This window comes from Saccostrea echinata, unplaced genomic scaffold (assembly GCF_033153115.1).
Source record: "Saccostrea echinata isolate AGI-Se365-2 ecotype Australia unplaced genomic scaffold, CSIRO_AGI_Sech_v1 ptg000033l, whole genome shotgun sequence".
Classification (NCBI taxonomy): domain Eukaryota; kingdom Metazoa; phylum Mollusca; class Bivalvia; order Ostreida; family Ostreidae; genus Saccostrea; species Saccostrea echinata.
In genome coordinates this window covers 34,332,939-34,359,998 of record NW_026889782.1, presented here as the reverse complement: position 1 = coordinate 34,359,998, position 27,060 = coordinate 34,332,939, and the positions used below count along the sequence as shown (strand labels likewise).

The window sequence follows — 27,060 nt, the reverse complement described above, 5'->3', positions numbered from 1 at the left end:
ATCCCTTTTATATCGAGACCCAGGTCAGCGTGTACTGTGATATGGAGACTGAAGGCGGACGGTAGACAGTAAGGTCTCTTTCTCTCTCTCTCTTACAAAAAGCAGAAAGATAAACAAAACATCGTCGGACTTCAAGATATTTATTTTCTTTTGATAACTTGTAGGCAATTCAGAAACGAGTGGGTGGATCCGTGAGTTTTGACAAAATGTGGGCGGAGTACAAAAAAGGTTTTGGAACCCCTAATGATTCCCACTGGATTGGTAAATGGTTTTTTTTTTTACTTCTACTTATATCTCAAGGAAAATCTACTTATTTGCATCTTTGTATATTTTAAGGAATGGGATTTTTTTTTTGTAAATACACTTTAATATCTTGTTTTTGTAAGACTTTATTTACTTTGTTTACTATGTCACGTATTTTATTTTTTTCAATTACTAATACACTCTTACATTAACGTATTGAAGGAAATGACGTTATACACCAGCTTACCAAGGGAAGCAACTCATCCCTCTACGTCTCTATTACATTACAAAATGGCACAACTTTATACGAACTTTATCGTCAGATTTCTGTGTCTAGTGAAACGGATATCTACAGACTTCTATTTGGAGGGCCTGCTACCGGAACCTTGGGTAAGTAATAAGAAAAAAATGTGTGACTATCAATACAAAGAAAGTGAGAGAGATAGCGAGTGAGAGGAGAAATAAGGGGGGGTAATAAGGAGAGGGAGAGGATTAGAAAAAAAAATGAGACATCCTTTAAGTATATAAAGGGCTATGGTGGCAATTTCATTTAATGTCATGTCTTCCACCAGCAAAATGTATGTAACCTCTGTTTCTTATCCCCCTGTTTATAACAATGATTCTTTTTGAATGAGGTCAAAGTATTTTCAGATTGTGTTATTAATAACTTTTTTATTATTTTCTCATTTCCCGTTTAGCTACAAAAATTGGTATAAATGGGAATATTGTCTGAGAAAACTATTTATTACTTTGAAAAACAAAAAGAACAATAATCTGATATATCTCATGCTATAAATATTCTTTTTTTCTACAACTATTCTTTTTTTAATAAATAATTACAAATTGTTTTTAAGATTTTTATCAGCCAAAATATTTTGTATATGTCACATTCTTCACCATAAAAGCATTGCTTTCACATTATTTAATCTCTTTTTGGTGTCACTAGTCTCAATAAGGTAATGTCAGAGAATGGGTTATGATTATGTGGATATGTTATAGAAATAAGTAATAGATCTAGTAAAAGATAAGCAACAATAGAAAGGATGAAATGTTATTGTGTACGTCATTTTGAAGTATTCCTATTTGTTCGCTATTTGACTTAAATAGGGGAATATTGTTTTGAGTCGAGTAAAATTCGTTAGATTTTAAGAAATATATTTAAAAAAGAATGAGAATGCACCTCATTGAATAATATCAATCTACATAACAAGTGATATAATTCTATTTCTAAGTTAATGTTACTTATTTAAATCCTGTATTAGGTGTGTACAATTCATTTAAATCATTTCAAAGACCATGTTACTTGTTTGACATCCATTTGAAGGTATAAAATATCATTTAAATCATTTCAAAATGCATTTCACTTATTTGAAATCTTGTGTTGTGTTTCATTTTAATCATCTTAAATATTGACAATAAAATGTCTTGAACTGAATTAAGTTTTGAATATTTTCCCCCTTTATTTCAACAAGTGACAGTATGATAGACACTGGGTATTCCTCCCAAGATCTGTCTGGGATGTCATTCACCACCGCAGACAGGGATAAGACAGGTGGAATGAACGTAACTGTGCTGCTCAGAATGGCACGATCCTTGGTATCCTACAGTAAGGCATGGAACAACTGTTAAGGGGGCAATGATGTTGGTCAGGTATCACTAGTAAACATCTGTTATTCTTATTATAAATTTCTGCGTTTTTGATAATTTTACACTTCATTTGTTTTATAATCTGAAATCGCAGGTATGAGGAGACAAACGTAAAGTTTTGTTGTTAATCTTTCTTTTATATTGTGTGTGTGTGTGTGTGTGTGTGTGTGTTTATACAGATTTCGGATTAATAAAGAAAGACGTGGATGGATAATTCAATAGAATACTAGTATTACGAGTCAATGATAAGCAATGTTCATAAAATAGACATTTTCATTTTTGTTAATATTTGTGTTTTTATTTATTCTTAATTCTTAGTTTTGATGAAGGTTTCTTGATAAAATTGACATCCTTGTGAATGGTTATTTTTCTGCGGGCCTTACTGGATAAATATGTTGAAATTTCATATCATTATTATTGTCTATTGATGCATTTAAAATAAACTGAAAATAAGAAATATTATGTTCATATTTAATAATTCTGCCAAATGGAGATAACGGATAGTTAAAATGAAAATTGATACACTGTAAAACATTAGAAATACAATTTTTATTACACTCATTTTTATACGTATATTTGAACTACTACAGTATAAAATGCCAATAATTTTCTCCTCAATGTTCATGGTTTTTTGGTTTTTTATCTTTTATTTTGTGTTATAATTTGAAAATAACGCACAATAATCGTGTTCAAAAGTCCATTTAAACACATTGTGAGTATGACAAACACTGACCCCTGAAAACATGAACGATGGGAACAAGAGCCATTGGAAGCATTGTCGTAACTTTTGGGTTGGGCGAACAGTTCGATGGGTACAGGTCCCAAATGGAAAACACTAGAAATGTTCTCTGCCCAACCCGCCAAAAATTTACAAAAACGAAAGAGTGAGAAAATAGATTATTCGGCTCAAATGAGATAATTTTCCGGAGAGTCCGCGTTTTATGATCTGTTTACAGATCTGTAAGTCGCCCGCGTGGCGCAGTGGTTAGAGCGTCTGCTCTAGAGTTGCGAAGTAAGGAGTTGATCCTTACGTCGCGGGTTCGAATCCCACTGTGGGACGTGGAGACAGGTCCATCGGATGAGACCGTATAAACCGAGGTCCCGTGTCGCAGTAGTTGCTGGCACGAAAAAGATCCCTCACTACTCAATGGCCGTAAGTGCCGAGTATAGGACAAAATTTGCAGCACTCCACCAGTAAGTGGTGGCGTCTCCATATGAGTGAAAAATTCTCGAGAGGGACGTTAAACAACATACAAACAAACAAACAGATTTGTAATTCTTTGTAGATTTTTTTTAGACCAATCACTGTTTTTTTCCTCTTTTGTGATTAAAACATCGTATTCTGAGCATGCATCAGTATTGCAAGATATATTCCGAAATCGTCTTAGACGTATGGTGTGTAAGGAATCTTTCGTTACCTGGGATTTCTCATTGTAAGGACAAGGTATGGTAGCGGCCGAATCTGCACCCTTATTTGATGTAAAAATCAGAACACAGTTTAAACTGTGATAGTTTGAGTTTTGTTATCTGAGTTTTTTTTTACACAAGATGCATCTGTTACTAGTGTATGAAATATATAAATTTTCTAGATAGGCAAACTTGTGCTTTATGTTTTCTGAAACAAAATGTGCTGTAAAATCGACGAGAAATTGCATAAAAATGAGCAAATCTCGAAATTTACACATTTTCTGACTTTCCTGTGACCTATGTATATCCCATAACTTAGAACCAATACTCATTTTGTGGCAGGGGTAACAACAGGTTTCTATTGATAAACTGTTGCATCATTCTGAAAGACACCCAAAACCAGGACTCTAATTTAAATTAGTCGGCCCTCGATTAACTTCCAAAGATTTTCCTTAATCTTAATCTCCAAAGTGATTTGTCCATCGAGCGACTGGAGATATTAAGGTGAAAATGAGCTACTATTACATTAAAATCTTCTACTGTCCAGATTCAACATTAACTCTTCAACTTCATATAATAAAAGTAAATGTTCACGCTACTGAGAAAAATCGCATAGAAAAGTGAAAAAAAAAATGCCATCATCGTAACTTTTCTTGCAATACACATAAACATACGAGATGTAAACCCCCCTTCCTTATTTCTGTTTGAATTTCATTGTCCATGCATCAAATTCTTTTTAAACAATATTATTAAACACAAAATGACTTAATTTTAATTTACTGGGTCGAAAAAAATACATGAGACCTACAGAACACCATGACAAATAGATAACAATAACACACTCTAAAATTATTTATGCACAAATAATTTTAAAATCTAGAAATTTAAAAAAAAATGCTCCTATTAAGAACAAAATGCTAATCATGACAAGGCCAATGACCTGATACATGTATCTACACATAACTTTTCCCACGTTAAAAGATCCCCCTTCCTTATTCCGTATTTCTTTTTGTTTGAATTTATTGCCCATGCATCAAATTCTTTTGCAATAATACTATTAAACACAAAATGATGAAACTTTGATTTACTGGGTCGAGAGGAATGCATGAGACCTACATGTTGTACACTCGGTACAATAATAACGACTCCTTAATATCACACGAGATTAGATGCACATGGATTTACCTAAGTGTCAAATATACGTCGTCTGGTCTGTAAAGGCTTCGCAGTAAGAGAGATTTCCTGTGACGTCACTGCCGGGTGTAGGCCAAACCCGATCGACACTACACTCCTCCCCGTTTTGAAAATAGTCCCCCTTATATACATGGTAAAAAGGGACTCAGCAAAATGCAGGTCCCTATGCCATCTTAGCTTCTCTCTTATGGGCAATTACCTAATTGAGATTACCCATATATTTCCTTTAGCGGTATTTACACAATATACAAATAATAATATATCACATCCCCCAAATAGAACTCCCTAAAAATGAAACTCCTTAAAAATAAAGCTCCCTACCTGGAGTATAAAACTTGCACGATAAAAAAACCACCTCACTGGTAGAGTTGTGCCCAATTCCTGGACGCCTCCTCTATCAGCTCCCCCGTAGATCTCCCCTGCAGGCCCGCGATAACCCTGGCCTCCTCTCCGATGTATTGAGGGTGACCATAGTCTCCACCCAGGGGAGGAAAGTATAGGGCATCTGATTCAAGTAGAATTTCCCCCTCCCTCATTTCCCTCAAGACGCGTACCTGCTCCACATTGAAGGTGGATGCCAGTTTGGTAAACCCAAAGTACAGTCTGGATTACTGGCTCCTCCAGGCTCTATACTCTTCCATCCCCCCAGAGAAACAGTGCAGGTGAATTTTTTGTAAGTGGGAGACCCCAGCTTGTCTGAGAATTCCCCTACACTGGTTCCCCACTTCCCTCGCTACGAGTTCCCCCTTGGCACCTCGCAAATGTAGGACTAAGGGGACATCATCCCGGGTATGTTGCAGGGCCCACCTGAAGGTGGATGTCTGCAACGACCTCTCCCTAAGAGAAGCCCTTTCGAAATCTAGGCCCAGCTCCCCCATAGCCCCCACTCTCGGGCTTTTAAGCAGCTCCCCCAGCTGATGGTGATAAAAGTCATTGTACTGACTGGACTGTTTGGGGTGTACTCCGACTGCCACCTTCCAGGGTATATGGTCTAACTGCTCTTCTAGTTGTTGACCAGTTGGCCAATACTAAGGGTCACAGTACACAACCGTCCCCCCACTACCCTGACTGGGACCTTTGGAACTGGGGCTAACGCCCTACTTAAAACTGAGGAGGCTGTCAACTGTGCACTCCCTAGCAATCTCTTACGTACTCTATCATAGTGCCAGTGGCTGTCCACTGTAATATACGGGTCCGGATCCGGAGCCCTAGGCATTGACCAGGGATCATTCCTAAGGATTCCTCTCCCCATCCCACCTACTGCCCTGACACTGGGGGTGCCACCACCGATGAGGGGGACACCACCACTCCTTATCCCCCGTAGCCCCTCCGGGACATGCTGCCATAATCTGATCTCTCTGAACGGAGCTCAGAAGGCTCATTACTATGACTTGAGCCTGCCAATGAGCCAACACTGCCGGGATATTTATTGGTGGTGAGCAAAATCCCTCAGGAATCTCCCACCCTGCCTCCTCGCAGATCTGTCTTAGGGGTTTGCTCAATGGTTCCAAGAAGATATCGGCCCCTAATACTGCCGACACCATTGGCACTAGAGACTCTCTTGTCCCTACCCCTGTAGCCACTGAAATTGCCCTCAACAAAGCGGCCCTCTGTCTTGCTAGTGTAGGCGAGGTGATCTCCAAGTAGCGGAACAGCTCTGGGACGTGAGCGTTCCGCTGATGAACACCGAAATCACCTGTCAATACCCCACACCCAGGAAAAGGACACTGGATCTGGCTTGTAGATTGGAAAGGCTCCCCAGGTACAGGAGAACACCCTGTTTGGCTCATAGGTTGGAGAGTCCCCCCCAGGTACCGGACACCAGGTTTGACCCATAGGTTTGAGAGTTCCCCCAGGTACAGGATAAGGGCCTGGCCTGCCATGATTTTCATTTTTAATAGGCCCCCTAGAGGCTTTTAATCTTTCAGCCTCTTCCCTCTTCTTCTTGGCCAAACGTTTCTTGAGGCTTGGCCTACATTTCTTTTTCTTGTCTGTTCCCTCCCATACTGGGACTTGGAGTGGGACTGGAGAAGGGGACTCATCGTATGGTCCCTCCTCTCTCTGAACACCATCCTCCCCTGGAAACCCTTCTCCCAGGAACAAAACTCCTCTGTGTCAAACACAAATTCATCTAGTTCCATGATCTTAGAGTCTCCCCCTCCCTCAGGGCTGCCTTCCACCTCCCTGTGAGCCCGCTCCAAGGTGGGCGACTCCCTGCGACCCCAGAGAGAACCCAACCAAAGTCAAAGGGGACCCCTCTTCTGCCAGGATTTCCAGTTCCTCTAGGCCTCCCCCATACTCTATGCAGGCATCCTGAATACCCCCGTGCCCACACCAAACTCTCTGTCCCTCATTGGACTCATTCTTTCTCTCTCTTTTCTGCACTTGTTGTACATCTTGCCCTCTGAAACAGAATTAAAGTACAAGATTATATTTTAGATTTAAGCCTGTCAGACCTTCTTAGCAACGTTTCTGTTGCCTCCATTGGTTCCCTCCCCTGGGAGCATAGTGGGCATTTATACTTGTCAATGCCCTCTGCTATTTCTGGCGAGACATCTACACACCTCCCCTACAGGGCTGTTTACATATACAGAATGATTCTGCCTCTCCCTCAGTTTTAGTGCTCTCATCTGCAGAAGAGGCTGGATCTGAAATCTCCATCCCCAAGGATCTAGCTTCTACTGGTAACCCTAATGACTTTTCAGAGTGAAGAAGCCGCCATGGTTTCTTTTGATAGATCTCTTTGAAAAAATGAGGTGGGATTACCCCGTCCTGGTTCCCTGGACATAAGATAACCCCATTCTTGGACCTGAACAACTGTAGCCCCTCATCCAAAGCTTTCTCGACATTTGAATAAATCAAAACCTCCTTAGATTTCTTAAGTTCCTCGATACCCCCTGATATAAAATGGATATGGTTTTTCCCCATTCTACTCAACCCTTTTTGTAGTATACTTTCTAAAACCGCTAGATTTGTTCCGTGGACTACAGTTGTGCAATCAGAAGCTCTAAGTATTGGTTCCAGATCTAAGTCTTCAACTTGCATAGAATGACCTTGATTTGCCCTTATTTTGTATTTGTGAGACCCAACATCTAATTCGATACTAAGTCTTTCCCTGATGTCAGCTTGAACAACCCGCTTTACATCTTCTAATGTGAAATTTTTCAGATCCCCTTGCCTCTGCAGAATATCATCAATATACAGGAACCCCCCAGGCAAGAGACTATATCCTAATTTCTGAGCCCCATGGCGCAAAATAAACAGCAGGGCTTTTGACAAGTAAATGTCGGACTTCTGTCCCCTTTGTTTAACCTTCTCAGCTAACTGTAATGCCAAGTTAGGGATGTCACGGTCTTGGCAAAGTTTCAGTCTCATGATTGGCTGTAAAGGTCATTTTCTTTTCTTGTATCCTGTAGAGATATGGAGTTATTTTGTCTATGATAACCCCCGGCCCCCTCCAAACTGGGCTCAATTTGCAACTCTTTCCCTTGATTGTAGCAGTATCACGCCTATAAACCAAGTCACCTACATTGTATTGACATTCTCTAACCCGTAAATCATAGTATTTTTTCATAGTCTGATGTGAGGTCTTTAGGTTCTCACGTGCTGACTGATGAGCCTCCCCAAGGCATCTGCAAGGTCTTTCACACATTGATTAATATCCTGGTAAACAACTTCATTTGCTGGTTGTTTGAAAATTAGGTCAACTGGTTGGTTAACCTCCCTCCCAAGCATTAACCTATTGGGAGAATTCCCTGTACTTCTGTTCACACATGCCCTAATAGCCCCTGCCAGCTGTGGCAAGTAAGTATCCCATAACTTCTGGTTTTTTCCCACGAAACACCTAACAGCAGCAATTAGATTAAATCGCTCTACTTGACCATTGGATGAGGGTCTATAGGGAGTTGTTCTTGCTTTGTGAATGTGCAACAAACTACACAGTTCCCTAAACAGAGCACTATCAACGTTTCGTCCCTGATCTGAATATATCTGGAATGGATATCCAAACTGGGAGAAAAACTCGTTGACTGCTGCTTGCGCTGTTTCTATAGCTGTTTGTGAGGACAAAGGAATACACTCTACCCACTTGGTGAATTGGTCAACAATCATTGATATATGTTCATTTCCCTTGTCTGTCCTTGGGAGTGGCCCCACAAAATCTAAGTGAACCCTTTCCATTGGGGCTCCTGCATGATAATGGGTCAAAGGATGCTTAGCATGCCTGTTGGGTTTCTTCTGCTGATTACATTGACTACAGCCTAATATGTACTTTTCAACATCAGCCCCTAAACCCTTCCAACAGTATTTCTCCTTAATTAAGCCCTTCGTGCGTTGGACCCTCTGATGCCCAGCGGTTGGGATGTCATGAGATAGCTCTAGAATTTCCCTACGACAGGATTCAGGTACCACCAATTTTGGTAGGTACTTGTCAGTTTTCTCCCTAACCAAAGTGCCCCTCGAGTCTAATGAAAAGGCCTCCCTATTTACCCAATAGAATTTTGTTTCTGGGGTGCTTAAAAACAATGTTCCCTTCCTGGGTTCTTCCCTAGTTTTTAACCACTGCATCAGAAAAGTGAGATTTTGATCTTGCTCCTGTTTTTCTCTCAATTGTTCCCCAGTGTAACCCCCAAGCTAAGTGCCTGAATTGTCGTGTAAACCGAATAATTGCTAGAAGTTTTCGCCTTGTGGTGCAGTAACGCCTCTGCTCAGGGGACAAAGTATAACTTGAATAACAAATAACCCTCTCCTGCTCATCTTGTACTTGTATTAACTCTGCACCTATAGCATGAGCAGATGCATCTGTGTCAAGGATGAAGAAGTCATGGGCATTGGGTACAGCTAAAACAGGAGCAGTAGTTAAGGCCGTAACTAAGTCATTGAATGCCTCTTGTTGCTCTTCGTCCCACCCTAAAGACCCTTTTCCCTGTAACCTCTTGTAGTGGACTAGCTCGATGAGCAAATTCTTTTATAAAAGAGCGATGGTAGTTGGCAAAACCTAAAAATCGCTCCACATCTTTTAAGCTGGTTGGAACCTGCCACTTCAGTACATCTTTAATGTAACCAGGGCCGATTCTCATACCATCTGGCCCAATAACCCTACCCAGGAACTCTACCTCTTGTTTGAACAACTCACACTTTTTGAGCTTTAACTTGAGACCGTACTCTCTGAATCTCATGAAGACTGCCTTACGATTTTCCAGATGGTCCCCAATTGTTTTTCCAAATACAAGGATGTCATCCAGGAAAGCTAAAACCACCATCCAGGTCAATCCCCTTAGAACCAGATTAATGACCCTTGCATACGTGGCAGGGGAGTTGCATAGCCCAAATGCCATGCGGGCAAATTCAAAACCCATATTTAGTAATGAAGGCAGTTTGACACATTTATGAGGCATACAAAAGGACTTACCCTAGGATTGTGCAATGTGCGCAATATGAGCAGATCTTTCCAGATTCCAGGCTCAATAATATATTGCTCATTTACCTTTTGATCTAGAGATCTACAGAGTTAGGGGGAACCACCGTTCTATTGGTAATAGAGACATTGGTTACTTGTGCGCCTCCCTTTGCATTCCCCATTGTCATTTGGACTTTCTCACCATTTATCTCCATATGTCCCTGGGACATGTAAATATCTATGCCATTCCCCTTAAGGAAATCAAACCCCAGTAACATGTCATCAAAAATTGGAGCAACATACACATTAGTTGTGAAGTTCTGCAAGCCTATCTTAATACTAACTAGCCCTATAATAAAACCATTCATTTGCATATCTTTACCCGTAGTATTCATAACAGTTTCACTGATAATGGGTGGTGGATTTTCTAACCCCTGGTAGAACTCTTCTGAAATAAGGGTAACCTCTGCTGCTGTATCTACTATTGCTAACACTTCCTTCCCCTGTACCTCAACTGGTACTCTATACATATTCCCACCATTCAGTTTACCTATGATTACAACATTGGGATCCTCACTGCAGGGAGCACTTTCTTTTTTGGTGTCAAACTTTGAATCTGTTTCCCCTTTTACCAGTGCTTGTTCCCCCCGTCGAGTTTGAATCACCTTTCCCACAGCTATCATCAATTTCTTTACCCTCAAATTCAGATTCATCTACTACTGTTAAACTGTCCTCAGAGTCTAGGTCATCATTTTGGACCCCTGAACTGTCAGAGCTATGATAGGGTGTCCCATTTACATCCTGACCCTCTTCAGTTTTACTTTCATCATCCCCCTCTGCCATTTCTACCCTGGAGATATCTGGTGTATCTAAACTGGTGCCCCCTGGGGCAAAGCCTAGGTTATTTTGACTCCTAACCCCTTGTCCAGATCCCTCTTGATTAACTTGTAGAGTTCCTAATGTGGCTACCCCTTGGTCCTGTTCCGTTTCTGTAATCTCAAGATCCAGGGCCCAATCTGTTATAGGTTCCCATGGTTCTTCTGACCAAGAACATGTGAGGCCCTGATTATCTACAGGGGACGACTCTTGGCCTCTAAAGCCGCCCCGTTTAAGTTTAACGGATTCACAGACCAACTGATCACCCCAGCCTGAGGTTGTTCTGCAAATGTTACCTTTCTGTCAGACAATGAATTTGTGCGCTTTGGGCATTCTTTTTTAAAATGACCTACCTCACCACACCCAAAGCAAGGACTACTGGCCCTCTTGCTAAGAGGTGAGGGGCTTCGATTCCTAATACTTTCTTTTCCCCCAGATAGCTTACCCATATTTGCCATTAGTTAACTCATTTGGGAGGTTATTTGTTCAATTTGGGCAACACATTTGTCAAATTTAGAGTCCCATTTCTTATCTAGAGCCCCCATCCTATTCTCAAGGTTACAGAGTTCTGATTGTAACTGGCTAGGCACCCTACCCTGTGCTGATGGAGAAACATTTATCCGAGGTTGGCTACTACCCCTTTCATTTATGGTACCCTCTGTCCAAACAAGCTTTATATCCTTACGGTGACCCCTCCCATATATGGCCTCATGGTTATGCTGATACCATGTAATCTTGTCAACCGCATCTTCCATGGTCTGTGGTCGAACATTTGAGGCGTAGCTACCTGCCTCTTTGTCCGCATCCCCCTGACACAGACGCAAAATAGCCTGTTGGTACATATGCTCATCAGGTAAATCCCTAAATGCTTTGGTTGGTAGTGATAGTACCCGATCTGCCCAGTCTTCTAGAGACTCCTCCAGTGCCTGCCTAGCATTCTGGAATTGCACCTGAGCAGTCTCTGGGAGCTCCTTGAAACCAAAACGTTTCTCAAGTTTTCGCACAAGATCCCCATACTCTACATTCCTATTGCGCTCAACAATAAGGGCGTAATATTCGCTTGCCTTCCCCTCCAAGCACCAGCACAGCTAGTCTCGGCACTTGTGTGCGGACCATCCACTCACTTCTGCAAAGCGCGAGAATTTAGCATAGAAAGCCTGCCAATTAGATTTCAAATCATATTTCAGTGTTTTAGGAAGAGATGTTACTTTACTTGACCTATCGGGCAGCTTGCCTTTATTTCTCCCCCACAACTCTTGAATTCCCCTATCCTCAGGTCGAGCCCCCCCCCCCCCATCTAAAATCTTAGGAGTTCTATACCCCATGTCATATTTTCTCCTCTCTCTATTGTCTTCCTGTTCAGGCCCATCTCGCTGGGTAGAGGGAGTGTAATATGGAGTTCTACTATCCTCCTTAAACACAAGTGACTTTCCCCAATTTAGTTCTTGCCCCTCCCTAGCACTAGTCCCTCGCTGACTTACCCATGAAATGCCATCTCTAAGCCTTGGACGCCCCCTCTCTTCAAGTAAGGGCCTATATTGACTTTGCATTGTTGGACGGTTCTTTGGGCCATAATATGTTCCAGGGTCCCGGGGAGAATGGTACCGAGATACTGGTGTAGGTCGATACTCATCCTTAATGATGTACTCCTTGACAGGGGTCTCTTCGTCTAGAAATGCCGAATTAAATTCCTCCCCATATGTATCTGGGTCATATTCCTGTCCCCCTCTATGTGTTGTGGGCGATAGAGATCTAGACCACTGAGTTTCATCTTTGTAGCTAACTCCCACTGGCCTCCTACCCCTTATCTGTGGCTTGTTATGACGTTCAAACCCCCTTCCCTTAGATGCAAACAAATCATATAATTTTTTTCACTCTTTCATAATGCTCCTGATCGACCTTACTCCCCTCCCCCTTATCAAATTCCAAGTTGTAATCTAGTGTCTCATCAAGGGGAGCAACGTCAATAGAGTCTAGCAATGCCCTAGTAATTCTAAGATAAGGGATAGTGGTCAAATCATCTTCAACAATAAACCCTTTAGTGGTCAAAATATCCCATATCTTGTCTGCTACTCTCCTACCCACACCAGGCAGAGTTAATTAATCCTGGTACCCACACTGATTTATGAGCAACTTCATAATTTCTTACCAGTACTTCTAGTACTTTGATTGTTGTAAATAAAGAATGTCACTACTTTGAGTTATTTCCCTTCCTAACCTTGTTTTAACTGGTACCAAGGTGTTACTGGTACTCAGTCAACTTCCACCTCGTATATACCTAATATTAATCAAAATAAACAATCCCTGCCAAACCAACTTTTATTCCCGTATAACAAGTTTTGCTTATTTAACCCACGCCAAACCAACTTTTATCCCGTTTAGCGATGGAAAATGTCACACACCCCACACTGCTTATAAAAATAAACAATCCCAGCCAAACCAACTTTTATCCCCGTTTAGCTTAAATTGTTTATTTAACCCACGCCAAACCAACTTTATCCCCGTTTAGCGATGGAATTACATACACAAAAAGACACAAATATGCAGAACTGATTGGTCACACTCCGACGATCAGTTTCCCATAAAAATTAAATCTACGCACTGTAGATAATACTTATATCGGTAAACCAACTTTTTCACCCCGTTTAACAATATTCCCAGCCCTCTATTGAACCCCGAGCGCCTTGTGCAGACGGAAAATCGCCACCAGCACGTGAACTCGCTTCAAATGCTAAAAATACAGGAAAATACTATTCCCCGAGCGATACGATTTGTTCGCAGCCCCAATGTTGTACACTCGGTACAATAATAGCGACTCCTTAATACCACACGAGATTAGATGCACATGGATTTACATAAGTGTCTGGTCTGTAAAGGCTTCGCAGTAAGAGAGATTTCCGGTGACGTCACTGCCGGGTGTAGGCCAAACCCGATCGACACTACATACAGAACAAAAAAAGAATAGTGCAGACATGCGTAAAATACAATTAATGCATGATTCTTAATAATCTTTCTTCCAATGCCTGTAGTTTCTCGGATCTCTGCAAACTTGTGCTTTTAATTTTTCTTCTCGAAATAATTTCGCTGAATAAGATTTGATTTATTTTAAAAATGGCAGCAAGTTATTGAATGACTAGAGTACACATAAAAATAAAGTTTTCGCCATCAATTCATACCAATTGTATTTAAGCATTTAATGCGAGTATTTATGTATATGTATGTTTCACTCTGATTTCGTTTTTCTGTAAATTCTTGGATCCATGCCTTGGCTGATCTTTTCGATACCATGTTTAGTGCCTTTTGATACACACGCGCTGACCATCATTTACACAGTAGCGTAGATAACTGCACATATTTTGAAGACCCACTACTACCAAAGCGATCTTTGTTCTGTAACTCTTTATGATTCCTGTAGTTCTTTTTAAGATGGTCTGTAAAACAGATCGCTCATTCTTTCAGCAGTTTTGTCTCCATCTCTATATTTAGAAATCGCTTCATTTGTCAGATCACGAAATTATCAATGGCAGCTTACACTGGGACTTCATATACGGGTTTCAAACGTAATGTGTCATCTCGAGAGAGAGATGACAATCAATAAATGCCACTTCTAAGAGAGAAAAAACCCAGTAAATTCTCAAATACGGTTTAATATTCATATTGTTGTGGAACCGAATAGTACTGGGTACGAACTACCTAACACCGGCATGAATTAGCAGTGTTGGTGTCCCCTTACTTCAGTGAGCCTCGTGTCCGCGTGTGTCCCGACCACCGACCGCCTCCTGCAGTCCAGGACATAAGCATCAGCACAACACTGGTGTCAGAAGTGTAAACATTTGACCCAAAGTACTCGCCATAATTTTTTCTGCCGGAATCTGCAATTCTTGTGGATCTACTCCCGTGTAGGAATTGTGGAGGAAATTCGCGCTAAGTTTTTCATTCGTCATTTTAGTAATTTTTTTCACTGATAAAACAAAAAGAAACTATTGATATTTGTCACTAAAGGTTTAATTTAAGTTCTTGATATATCGAATTGTATAAACTCTACATATTTTTTTTTTATTTGGTAAACTGTCATTTTGGCGCGTATCTAAGCTAGGTACGGAACGCAGTTGTCACCGTAGTTGATTAACTTTCGCTGAGTGATTTTTTTTTTTTTTTTTTTTTTTTTCAGTTTCAAATCAAGTTAGGTTCACTTTATTTGATTACCCCCCCCCCCCCTTATACAACAAATATAAGTTTTGAGGGTACATTTATTTTATGTCACTGTCAAAGCCCAAATTAGATATTTTTTTAAGGAGAAAAGCATCTCATAGACAAGGTAGTCTTTATTACACGCCCATTCTTTTATCAGATAGCAAGGGCTTTGCACTCAAAAGAAAGATAGAACTAAAGTTTGTTGAATTTTGGTGTGAACCAGGCTGGCGTACAGCGCCTGCAGTAGATTTTCTTGAAAATCATTTGAAGACTAATAGCAGTAAAAGGTATTTAATCTATATTTGGTTAGGTACTTGCGACATATCTGTTAAAGAGGGCAAGTTCACAAGAGTTAGGTCTTGGGACAATACTGTTGTTGATCACATATTGTCTCAGTTTCATCGAGTTGTTGCAATAGGTAAACAGTACCCACACATAAAAGTCAAATTTATTGAGGTGCCCTGCTTTTCTGTTTTTGTTTAGAACAAGTTCAAAGGTCATATTGACCAGATTCATTCAAGGTGCATGATATAGAAATTTGCAGGCAGGTGGAACAGCTAAATTGTGCCATCAGGGAAAATAATTCTAGCAATAACGAAAGAACTCTACCTTTTAATTGCGACCTAAAGAGACGTCGTAAGGATACAAATAAGAAGAAAGGCGGTTCACCAAGAGTACGAGTATCCTATAAATTTGCTGCGTACTATGATGGCATTCATGCAGACACAGATTTAGCACTTATCTGGACAAAACGTTTAACAGATGACATAAATTTGCACTGTTTCAGAACTCTAGATGAAGATATTTTAGACATTCTTGTGCCAGAAGAAGAGTTAAGCTCTCTGTGAACCTTTGTAGAACTGAATTACAAATATGACTAACATAAATACTGCCTCCATAGATGACCTCCTATCCCTGGAAGGCATCGGCGCCCAACGAGCAGCGGCCATCATTAAACTAAGAGATGACAAGGGTTATATCACCATAAATGATATTCAAGAAAACCTGCATAACATTGCATCCGCAATACAGAAATTGTTGTATGCAGAACAGATCTCTTTTGAAATCCCACCTACACTTGTAGAATCTATCAAGGACAAGATGGAGAACATAAAAGGGCATTGGACAATGTGGCAAAGGAGTTTGGCGTGAAACTTGATCAAGTTCATGAGCACTACAGAACTATGCAGAGAAATTATGAAGAAAAGATGAACAGGATGACTAAAATGATGGGAGACTTGGAAAGAAAACTGTTAGAGAAAAAGTCAGAATCATTAGTCACTGGAGAAATTGTTGATAAACTAGCACCACATGGTATCTATGGTATCAAAGATGATGGCCAGAAAAGTTTAAAGCTGGAGAAAAGTACTCTAGGAACAGAAGCCAGTGGGGGATTATCAAGTTGTGTTTCTGCTGACAGTGGCTTGGCTAAGCCTGGCCCAACTAGCAGTTTAACACAAACTAAACCTGGGAAAATAACTTCTACAAGTGGGGCTAATAGTGGCTTGAAACAATCTGGCCCGTTTAGCACTCACATTCACGGACCTCCCCCTCCTAAGATGGCTACATTTGATGGACGCAGTGAATGGTGCCCGTTCAAAACCGAGTTTGATAGGATTGCAGACAGATATAAATGGTCTGAGGATCAACGCTTGGAGAGACTTATTGAGTCCTTAAGAGATAAGGCTCTTAAATTCTATTGCACCTGTGCCAAACCAGTCCAAAATAACTACAAGGACCTATGCAAGAAATTCAAGTCTAGATTCGGTCAAAAGGAATTGCCCTTAACTGTAAGGAGAAAACTTCAAGACATCAAACAAGATAATAAAACAGTTGAGGAATTTGCAGAACTAGTGCAAGAAATGGTTACCGAGGGATATCCGGATGCTCCAGAAAGTGGTATAGATACCATTGCCACTGATACCTTCCTCAAAGGTATTGAAAACAAGCGTGCAGCATTAACAGCTATGGATAAAGACCCAACAACTTTAGAAAGTGCACTACAACTGGTCAAAGCAGCAATAAATAACCAAAGGCTAATTCTCGGGACCCGTAAACCAGAAGTCAGGAAAGTTCGGTTTAACGATGCATACAGCAACAGTGATGAGGAGCATGAATTTAGCTCTCGTACTGTTCGTCCCCAAAGTCGTGTTGACAAGCTCGCTGCAGACGTTGATTCCTTGAAACTAGGTCTGGAAGCAGCCAATACCAAGATTGACAAACTTATTGGGCTCATCTCAAACCGTTCGAGATCCCCTCAGAGGACAACATCCCAATCCAGATTATCCTCTCCAGTAAAAGATGGTGCTTGTTATAACTGTGGGGAAAAAGGTCATTTTGCAAAGGACTGCAAACAACAGCGTAAATCAAGATCACCATCACCACAAGCTAAAGTAAGCCCTACATTTGATATGAGACTCTATCAATGCAAAATTGAACCACAAAATTTGATGATCAATGTGAAAGTTAATGGAAAACCAGAAAAAGCCATTGTCGATACAGCAGCACAAATATCGGTCATAAACAGAAAGTTTGCAAACTCTTTGACTCCGCCATTAAACATTGGTAAGGAGGTGACTCTTAAGGGTGTAGGAGAGAACAGTTGGTTGAAAGCTAACTACTCAAATGATGCCAACATTGAAATTGAAGGTATTAAATTTAAATGGCCTGTTATAGTTGCAGACATAACTGATCAAGTGATTATTGGTCTTGACTTCCTTAGTGCCAACAATGCTCTTATTGACCTCAATGACAAAAGATCAGCATTCAAGGAATTAAACTTAAAACGGAGGTGCTAAAAGCTGAGAAAAAACCAGTCAGTGTAGCCAGAGTGTTACTTAAAACCAAACTTCGAATTCCACCACATACTTCTGTACACATAATGGGCAAATTAGATAACATCTTGGAAGAAGAAGTTTTAATACAACCATCTCGAAGCATGAAAGGATTACTCTCTCCTTATGCTATAACAAAACAAGAATCCGCTAATGTGCCTATCATGCTCAAAAATGTGTCAGCACATAGAGTAATCCTGCCAAAAAACCATGTTCTTGGAACAGCAACTTCATTTGATGGAGTGATTGAGGACCCTGCACAAAATCAGGATGATGGACACAGTTGTAAAACCTCCAAACACCTACAGTGCAGGGAACTAATTTTGTTACATAAACCAGCATCAGCATAAGCTTTAGTAGCATCAGGATCAAGCTAGCATCAGCATCAGCATTTAAAAAACAGCATTACCAGGATCGGTATCAGCAAGCAAAGGATAGAACTAGCATAGCTAGCATTGACCTAGATTTAAAAACCAGCATTGACCTACTTAAAATCAGGATCATGCTGGTTTACTAATAATACAGATTCGTTTTTCACAAAACGAAACAGCAAGTAGATATTCTTATTTCAGTCGGGAACAAATACAAATAGTGTATTTCTTGCGGTTAAATTATTCAATACAATCTTAAGATAAATATTAAATTAATTTAATAGCAATAATCCCGCGATATTTTTCACTCTGAATCAGCTGATCACCAAACGTCCTATGGAGTCCACTGTTGAGACCTCGCCACGGCTTGATGTTATTGAAATTGTTGATAAAAGGGTAAGTAGTAACACTTGGTCAAGAAAAATAAGTTTAACAATACAATAAAAGTATGATGTTTGGTGTATAACTATTTACTTTAATTTTTATTGGGTTTTAAGTGCATATATACACGTACTAAGTAATTCACAATCCGAATTTCCTCTAAATTGAAGGAAGCCAGAAATAAAAGTCGCAGTGCCTTTGATAAGATAATCATAGAGGTGTATTGAACAAAACCTAATAATTAAACCAAATAATTGATTCTGTATTATTCACAGCATTAAACGAATCTTGTTTAAATATTTTTAATGCGGAGGTTCTTAAATCTTATAAAAACATGAGCAGATAAATTTGTGTATGTACATGTTGTAGATCTACCAGAAAAAAAATCAATTTCAAGTAGCTAAAAAATAATTATCATTATAACACAAAATAATATATTGGAGAGGATCTATGCATGAAAATACATTCATTTTAAAACTTTTACACTACATATTCTTTTTCCCATTATTCATCATAGTGGTACATTGTGTAAACTAGTTTGTATAATTGTCCTGGTATGTAGAATCCATTAATACCCTTGCAAATAAGATCTCAATTCAATTATAATAAATACACCAGATTTTATCAACAGAATTAATTAAGTCTATAAATCATTATAGTGTGTTTTTCCCAAATTAAGTTGTGCAAGATTTGTAAAAAAGATAAGATGATCAATTAATAAATCTTAGCTTCTTTGTATAATGTACTTTTATCTTTATTATATAGCTCATAGTGGTAGAACATGAGAGTACTTGATAGAAATGGAGTGCTATGAACAGTCTACAGTTTGTTGTTTCAACACCCCACATGAGAATCTTTCATTCATAATGGAGACACCAACACTTGCCGGTGAAGGGCTGCAATTTTAGACCTGTACTCGGCACTTGGGCCTTTAAGCAGTGAGAGATCTTTTTCGTGCCAGCACCTTCTGCAACACTGGAACTCGGTTTATATGGTCTCATCCAAAGGACTGGGGCAATCTACAGTGATGTCTGAGAATGATGATTCAAAGAAAATTCTGTTTGGAAAATGATTTTTTTTTAAAAAGAGAAATGTTCTTGATTTCTAAAAGTAGAAGGCATGGACAGTATAATGTAATGGTGAAAACTTACCAAAAAAAACAGTTTTTCAAGAAAGTGAACTTGTTGAAAAAAAAACTTTGCTGGTGGTCAAGAAAAAAGCTTCACTTTTTCATGCAAACACCATTCTATTTATTTGACTTTGTGGACATAAATTTATCAAACAAGTGAAAAAGCAGTGCATGAATATAGGACATGGATTGTAAAACTATTAATCTGATTATTCCATCATTACACCATTTCATAAAATTCTGAAAGTTGTTATGGGACATTTTGTGATTCCATTTATTATCAATTATAATTATAATTTGGTCAAGTTGGCACTGACTATAAATAAATTGCAATTTTTAGACACTGGGAATATTGTTTTTATTGCTTCCATGAACTTAAAATTTTACATGTATACTGTGTTGTTCTACAATAAATATAAAATAACCTTTATTTTGCCCCCTACTTCAAATATATTGTGCCTTACAGCACAACTTGCTTCTAAGGAGTGGTAGAAGAAAAATTTGGAAAAGATGATTTAAGAGTTTGTTATATTTTCAGAAACTGAACATTTTGCCAAGGCGGTACACATCTAGAAAAGAAAAACTGATAGAAAATATCACTGTAAATTTCATATATTAAGGTTTTAATTTTAAAATTGTGAAATTTGTGTTGTACTGAAGGAGAACAGTTTTAATGTTATATCATCAAGGTCAAAAGATATCTGGCTAGCACAAACTCTAAATCTATGGTACACCATAGTATAATAAGTGAATGATTTAAACCATTGGCTTAAACAATGAGGAAAATGTATCTATACAAATGTACCATGATGTAAGGCCAAAATAAAATTATTGTTCGTTTGGAATTGCCTCCCGCCTCATTGAAATGACCCTCCTGGAAAAATTTTATTGACCAAAAATAAGAAGATTTTTTTATTCAATCAATTCTTGGCCAGTTATCACATGTGCCATCCAATCACTTAATGTAAGTGTTGGATCTAAGCAAAACTGGGTTCCTGGTTGATGGGAGATACCCTTCACAAAAAGGCAGAAAATAATGTGTTCACTGCTTATTGGGATTTTTATCATAAATTTTTTATTTAACTTTAATGTTAAAAAAAAAAAAATTCCCTCCCTCCCTCCTGAGTCTGAAACCTCCCAGGCGGCAATTCCAAACAAACAATTTTTTAAGGATGGCCTTTAAGAGAAGAAATATCTATACAGTAAAACATGGTTATAACGAACACGCTATAATGAATTCATGCTGATGGCGAAATGATTTTCATTCCCTGTGGTTTTCAAACCCATTGGAAAGTAAACATATAACAAATCAAAACTGTTTATCCCAGGCATTTAGCTGTAAGCTTATTTTTCTGTATTTGAATGATTTACTTCATTTTAAAATACCCTACATGATAATGTGTTATTCCCCATATTCAGTCTCTTAATGCAGATTATGGAATTTTTCATTAAACATTTTAAATGAAATCCAAATAAAGAATTGTTATTATTTCAAGTTTAAATATTCAGATGTCAATGAATGGGGACATACCGGTATTACTATTTTTGTCTATACAACTCGGTAACCTTGGCTTTACTCAGTATTTAACCATTACATATATAATATTCCATTCAGTTACCTAGTACACAATATTCTTAGCTCAAATACTGTATATATACTTTGTATAGTGTAAGCAAGTATATCCAACAAAAAATTTAGTGAAAAGTAGGAACATCAGTGAATATTTAACCAGTTATGAATTAGTGTTTCATTTTTTAAGTTGGGGTGTAAGTGATCAAAAATTCTAATTTTTTTTAGAATATTCATGAAATAAAGGATAACATATGCTTCAATAAGAACACTACATGTAACAGAAATATTGCCTGTCTACATAATCTCAAAGGCAGAGTGTTGGTGTTAACAAAAAAATATCAGGGGTATTATTTTTTATGTTTTTTTTTTTTTTTTTTTTTTGAAAAAATGTGTACTACAAACACAGCTTGGACATAAAATTTTATATATACATGTATCTCTCTATTAGTACCTAAAACATCACACTACTGTAGAGTATATGTGTTCATTTATTTGACAAAATCAATTATGTGGACAATCATATGAACAGTTTTAAGACTGTACAAAAGAGCAGGCATGCATTTCAATTTTCATACATCTCAATGTAATCATGTACAATACATAAAGCACTTGAAGTCCATTTTAAATTCTGTACATTACTTTTTAGATCTACATGGGAGATAACTTAAAAATGTACAAGTATGTGATCAATGAATTTGGCACACTTCATCACACAGGTTTTAACACCACTGTCTGATTTACAGAAGTTGATTATTAGTTCTTGGCTTCTCACTATTTTTTCAGATAGAATTTCATCAGCTGGATTTAGGTCCAAAGAGGAGGCCAGCATATCTAAATCATTCTTCAAAATATTCTTTTTTTGCCATCAATCCCTGGTGGACTTACTGCAGTGTTTACTGTCATTGGCCTGAAAAATATAAGATATTAGGTCATGATTTAATTTAAAAATGTTATCAATGTAAATTAAGTTGATTAGTTTAATTTCTCTTCTTGCAAGGATATTAACAAACAATCTTCCAAAGAGAATCTGAATATAAGTTTTGGTTGGAGATTTTTAAATTTCATATGATTAAGAAACTCATCCTTGAATTATTTTTACTTTCAAACTGCTTAAATAATAAAAGTAAAAAGATTATAAATTCCAATATCAAAAATGCCAAATGTTAAAAATACAATGTATATACAGTTCTAACTACAGTTTTGTTAACTTTATACAATTACGTCTACATCGCACGTACAAATATACAGAATACAGACTTGAAGAGCAAATTGTATTACGACAAGTTTTAAAGCAATTATTTTTTTTTCAGGTAAAAGAAAATAAATTGGCACTACTTAAACTTGAAAAGTACTTGCGTCAATGAAATAGGGGCACAATTAGTAACTTAGAACGGTGAAGTAGAACATAATTTTGCTTTTTAATGTCAAATTAATGATCACAGTTTCAAGCATTAATTTAATTTCTTTTTTCTTTAACTCCAGTAAAATTTAAAAGGAGCCATTAGGGCTGAAAAGATTAATCGATAATATTAATTCTGTGTGAGGATGGTACATATATCAATATGTAGCTATGTAAAAATATTTAAATATTGCAAAAAAATTCAGGTGTTTTTCTTTGTTTACTTACATTTTGGGTTTAATATATGTACGATAAACATGTGAAGGACATACGCAACGTAGTTTGAACGTTTTTATACTTTTCCCTGGAGTTGAAGAGTTCCAATACTTAAAGGAACTGTGTGCTACAATTCAATGTCTATATATGCTATTGTACACTTCTTCTAAAACAAGTTTTGATAAACAAAACATCTAGAATATATGTTTAGTAATTTTTGTATATTTCTCTATGAATTATACAGGAATTTTCATCAATTGATATCTTTCAAAACCCCTGGAAATGCATGCTGATTTTTTGTCTACAAACTTCTGATGGCACTATAATCTTAAATTAAGAATATCTTGAAAAATTATCAGTAGGTAAGGTACATTGCGTATGTCCTTAAATAGAAATATTTATTTAAAATACATACCGGTAAAAATTTACACCACTTGCGTGAAGTAAGTTTGTTTTACAACGGATATACAGCTTATGTCTTTAAATAAATCATTCATAATTGGGATGAAATGTTTTGTTCTTTTCAATACAAAAATAAGACTTCATGACCAATTCAAAATATTTGATACATATCGTATTGTAGCTCAAATATCATGATTGATACATATCAATGTATGTATCAATATAAAAAAAATTGTATCATCCCAGCCTTAGAACCCTTCCCATCCCAAAATAGTTTTATTTGACTTGGGACAACTTTCTTTTTTCCTTATTTTTTCTTGTAGCATTTTATTCAGGTACTTAATTGTAAGTTACTTTTCTGCCTTTTGAAAAATGTTGTTATAATGTATCTGTTTAAAACATTACGTAAAATCTACTCGTAAACCAGACACAGGTCAGTTACATGATAAGGTACAACCTAACTTCTCCCCTCAAAACTAAGATCGCAAGGGTAAATTGAATTCCGTAACCATACTTTTGTTTAACAGTTGACTTCTAGATTTGGTAGACTGGCCTTGCCTGTCTGATATGCGCAATATACATGAACGTACGAAAGAGACAGGCAATACCAGTCTATAGATTTGGTCACGAGTTGACATACTAGGTTTGAGTGGACTTGGTTATCAGTCGGTCAGGTTATGTATTGACTTGATACCATGTGAATTAACTACAGAAGACTGCATCTGAATCTCTAAAAAATCATACATATAATTCTTTCTCAATTGTAAAAATTGACCTTTAAAATCACATGGGTTTAAATGCCTGAATCGCTGAGAATTTTGAGTGTTTATTTATTTGTAAATCTGTTTCACAACATCCTTATATAATTTGATAATTAAAAAAAAACATTGTTTACATAGTTTACATACCCTCTGAGTCATGGTAGTGTACTGATGATCTGATGGTTCCTTGGGAAACGGCTTTTACAACTTAAAGCATAATATTTTTGCTGAAATATTCACACGAAACATGATAAATTTTCGTCTGGGTTTGTCATAAACTTCATCATGTTCATTGTCCATCACGTTTCCTTGCTCACACGTTGAACACATATGGGCTCTTCTTCCGAAATCGCTTCAGAAATGGGAAAATCATCGCATCGTTGGGTGCAAGCAATACCTCATAAGAATTATCTGGATTGCAGTGGGCAACTAGTTTTGTCAAACAACTCTGTTACGATAACTTCGCAAGATTTACTTCCAACTTTCACTGTGTCGCCATTTTTGTTTTCAATTTTACGATTGGAATTTGACAAAGCGAAATTCGTTAAAAATCGCTAAATTTCTTTCGGTAAAAAATGTAAACAGATAAAAGAAAGTTATTTAATACAATATACAAATAAAAATTACAAAAAAAATATTTTTTATGGCTTAAAATAGCAATGCTGAAATTAAATTATCCACTTCCGCCAGGATAATCCTACTTCCGGTAGCATTACTAGCATTGACCTAGTTTTGAACCAGCAAAAGTAGCATCAGGATAAGGATCAGATCAGGATCAGGATAAGGATAACTAGCATTAAATCAGCAAGCAAAGGAAGCATTCAAATCAGCAAGCAAAGGAAGCATTAAAATCAGCATTGGTGCTGTAACAAAATTAGTTCCCTGCACTGTACCTAGCTATCTGTTAGACTTGGAAAGGAGATCAGTTGAAAATCTTCCCAAGAACCAAGCCGATAAGGTACACGACTTACTCATTGAATTTCAGGATGTATTTGCAGCAGATGACATGGACATAGGCCTTTTCAAAGGAATCACACATAAAGTAAACACAGGGGATGCACAACCAGTCCGTGCAAAACTAATACGTACTCCGCTAGGCTTTGAGAAGGAGGAAGAAGCCCACTTGAAAAATCTATTAGATAATGGCGTCATTGTCCCGTCAAAGTCGGAATGGGCCTCTGCACCAGTACTCGTTCGCAAAAAAGATGGCACTGTGCGGTACTGTATTGACTTTCGAAAAGTGAATAGTCTTACCAAAAAAGATGCATTTCCCCTCCCAAATATTGAAGATTGCATGGACACCTTAAGTGGAAATATCTTTTTAAGCACATTAGATATGGCTCAAGGCTACTACCAAATAGAGGTGGACCCACATGACCGTCATAAACTGGCCTTCATAACAAAATATGGATTGTTTGAGTTTGTTAGAATGCCATTTGGCACTTGTAACAGCCCAGCCACATTCCAACGAATGATCCAGCTTGTCTTACATGGACTAAATTGGAAGGAATGCTTGGCATATCTACATGATGTCATTGTCCTTGGAAATTCATTTGACAACCACCTTCTCAACCTTAGAGCTGTCCTAACCAGGTTTAGAAAACATAACTTGAAAATAAAACCTAGGAAATGCTGCATGTTCAGAAAAGAGATACAGTTTTTGGGCAGAGATGTAAGTGAGAAAGGTGTATCCGTGACTCCGGAGAGTATACAGTGTGTAGCCCAGTGGCCCATACCGAGAAACAGAAAAGATGTAGAGACTTTCTTGGGATACATGAATTATCACAGAGAACACATTAAGAATTATGCAGCCCTGGCCTCCCCACTGTATGATCTTACAAAATCAAAAAGTGCATTTGTTTGGGATGAAGCACAAGACAATAGTTTTCATTCCCTAAGAAAAGCAATGTCCGAGCCAGCAATATTAGCATTCCCACAGTCAGATGGTTTATTTATACTTGACACGGATGCATCTGATCATTCATTAGGTGCAGAATTGTCACAAGTACAGAATGGGGAAGAAGTACTCATAAGCTATGCAAGTAAAACCTTATCAGCTACCCAAAGACGTTACTGTGTAACAAGAAAGGCGTGACATGAAGGAAATCGACGTTTTCGGCAGATCATCAACCAATAAACTCTCATCCGTTTAGTCGTGGTCAAGGATGTAAAGGCAGTAGTGGACGACGTTAGTTCTGTGAAGCGAAGCACGGTGTCTACAGAAACGATTGTCTCCTCTCTACGGCAGGCATTAAATACATTGAAAAGTCAGGTTGATGCTCTTACACAGGATAAGACCTTAGCGCAGAAAGTAGAAACATTACAAAGACAAGTTGATACTCTTAGTAGACAGAAAGAGATTTTAGCACGGAGGATAGAAAATTTGGAAAGACAGGTTGATACTCTAAATAAGGATACTGCTTTAGGGCAGACGCTAGATACATTGAAAACACAATGCATTGGAAACTGAAGGCGGGGGTTGGACAGTAAGATCTCTCTTTCTCTCTCTCCTCTCTCAATTTTTTGAGATAAATAAAACAAATAAGATAAACAAAGATCAAGATATTTATTTGTTGATAACTTGTAGGCAATTCAGAAGCGAGTGAGCGGATCCGTGAGGTTTAACAAAACGTGGGCGGAGTACAAAAATGGGTTTGGCAACCCTCATGACTCATATTGGATTGGTAAATGCTTATTTACATATCTATATATCTTAAGCAATGTCTGCTTATTTGCATCTGCGTTTATTTTAAGGAATATGATTTTTTCTGTAAATACACTTTTTGCAATTAATATCTTGTTAATTTGGAATGAATTTATTTACTTTATTTACGATTTCAACGTATATATACTTTTTCAATACCTAGTAAACTTTTATAATAACGTATTGAAGGAAATGACGTCATACTTCAGCTTGCCAATGGAAGAAACTCCTCCCTCTACGTCTCTATCAGATTGCCAAATGGCACAACTTTATACGAACTTTATCGTCAGTTTTCTGTGTCCGATGAAACGGACAACTACAGACTTTTTCT

General features: G+C 38.0%; 1 long non-coding RNA gene across 1 annotated transcript; it reads left to right on the top strand.

Moving 5' to 3' along the window:
- Positions 1-27,060, top strand: LOC133199237 (uncharacterized). Its single transcript, XR_009722771.1, has 3 exons — positions 1-68; positions 26,613-26,709; positions 26,980-27,060. It is a non-coding gene; the product is annotated as an uncharacterized LOC133199237 (long non-coding RNA).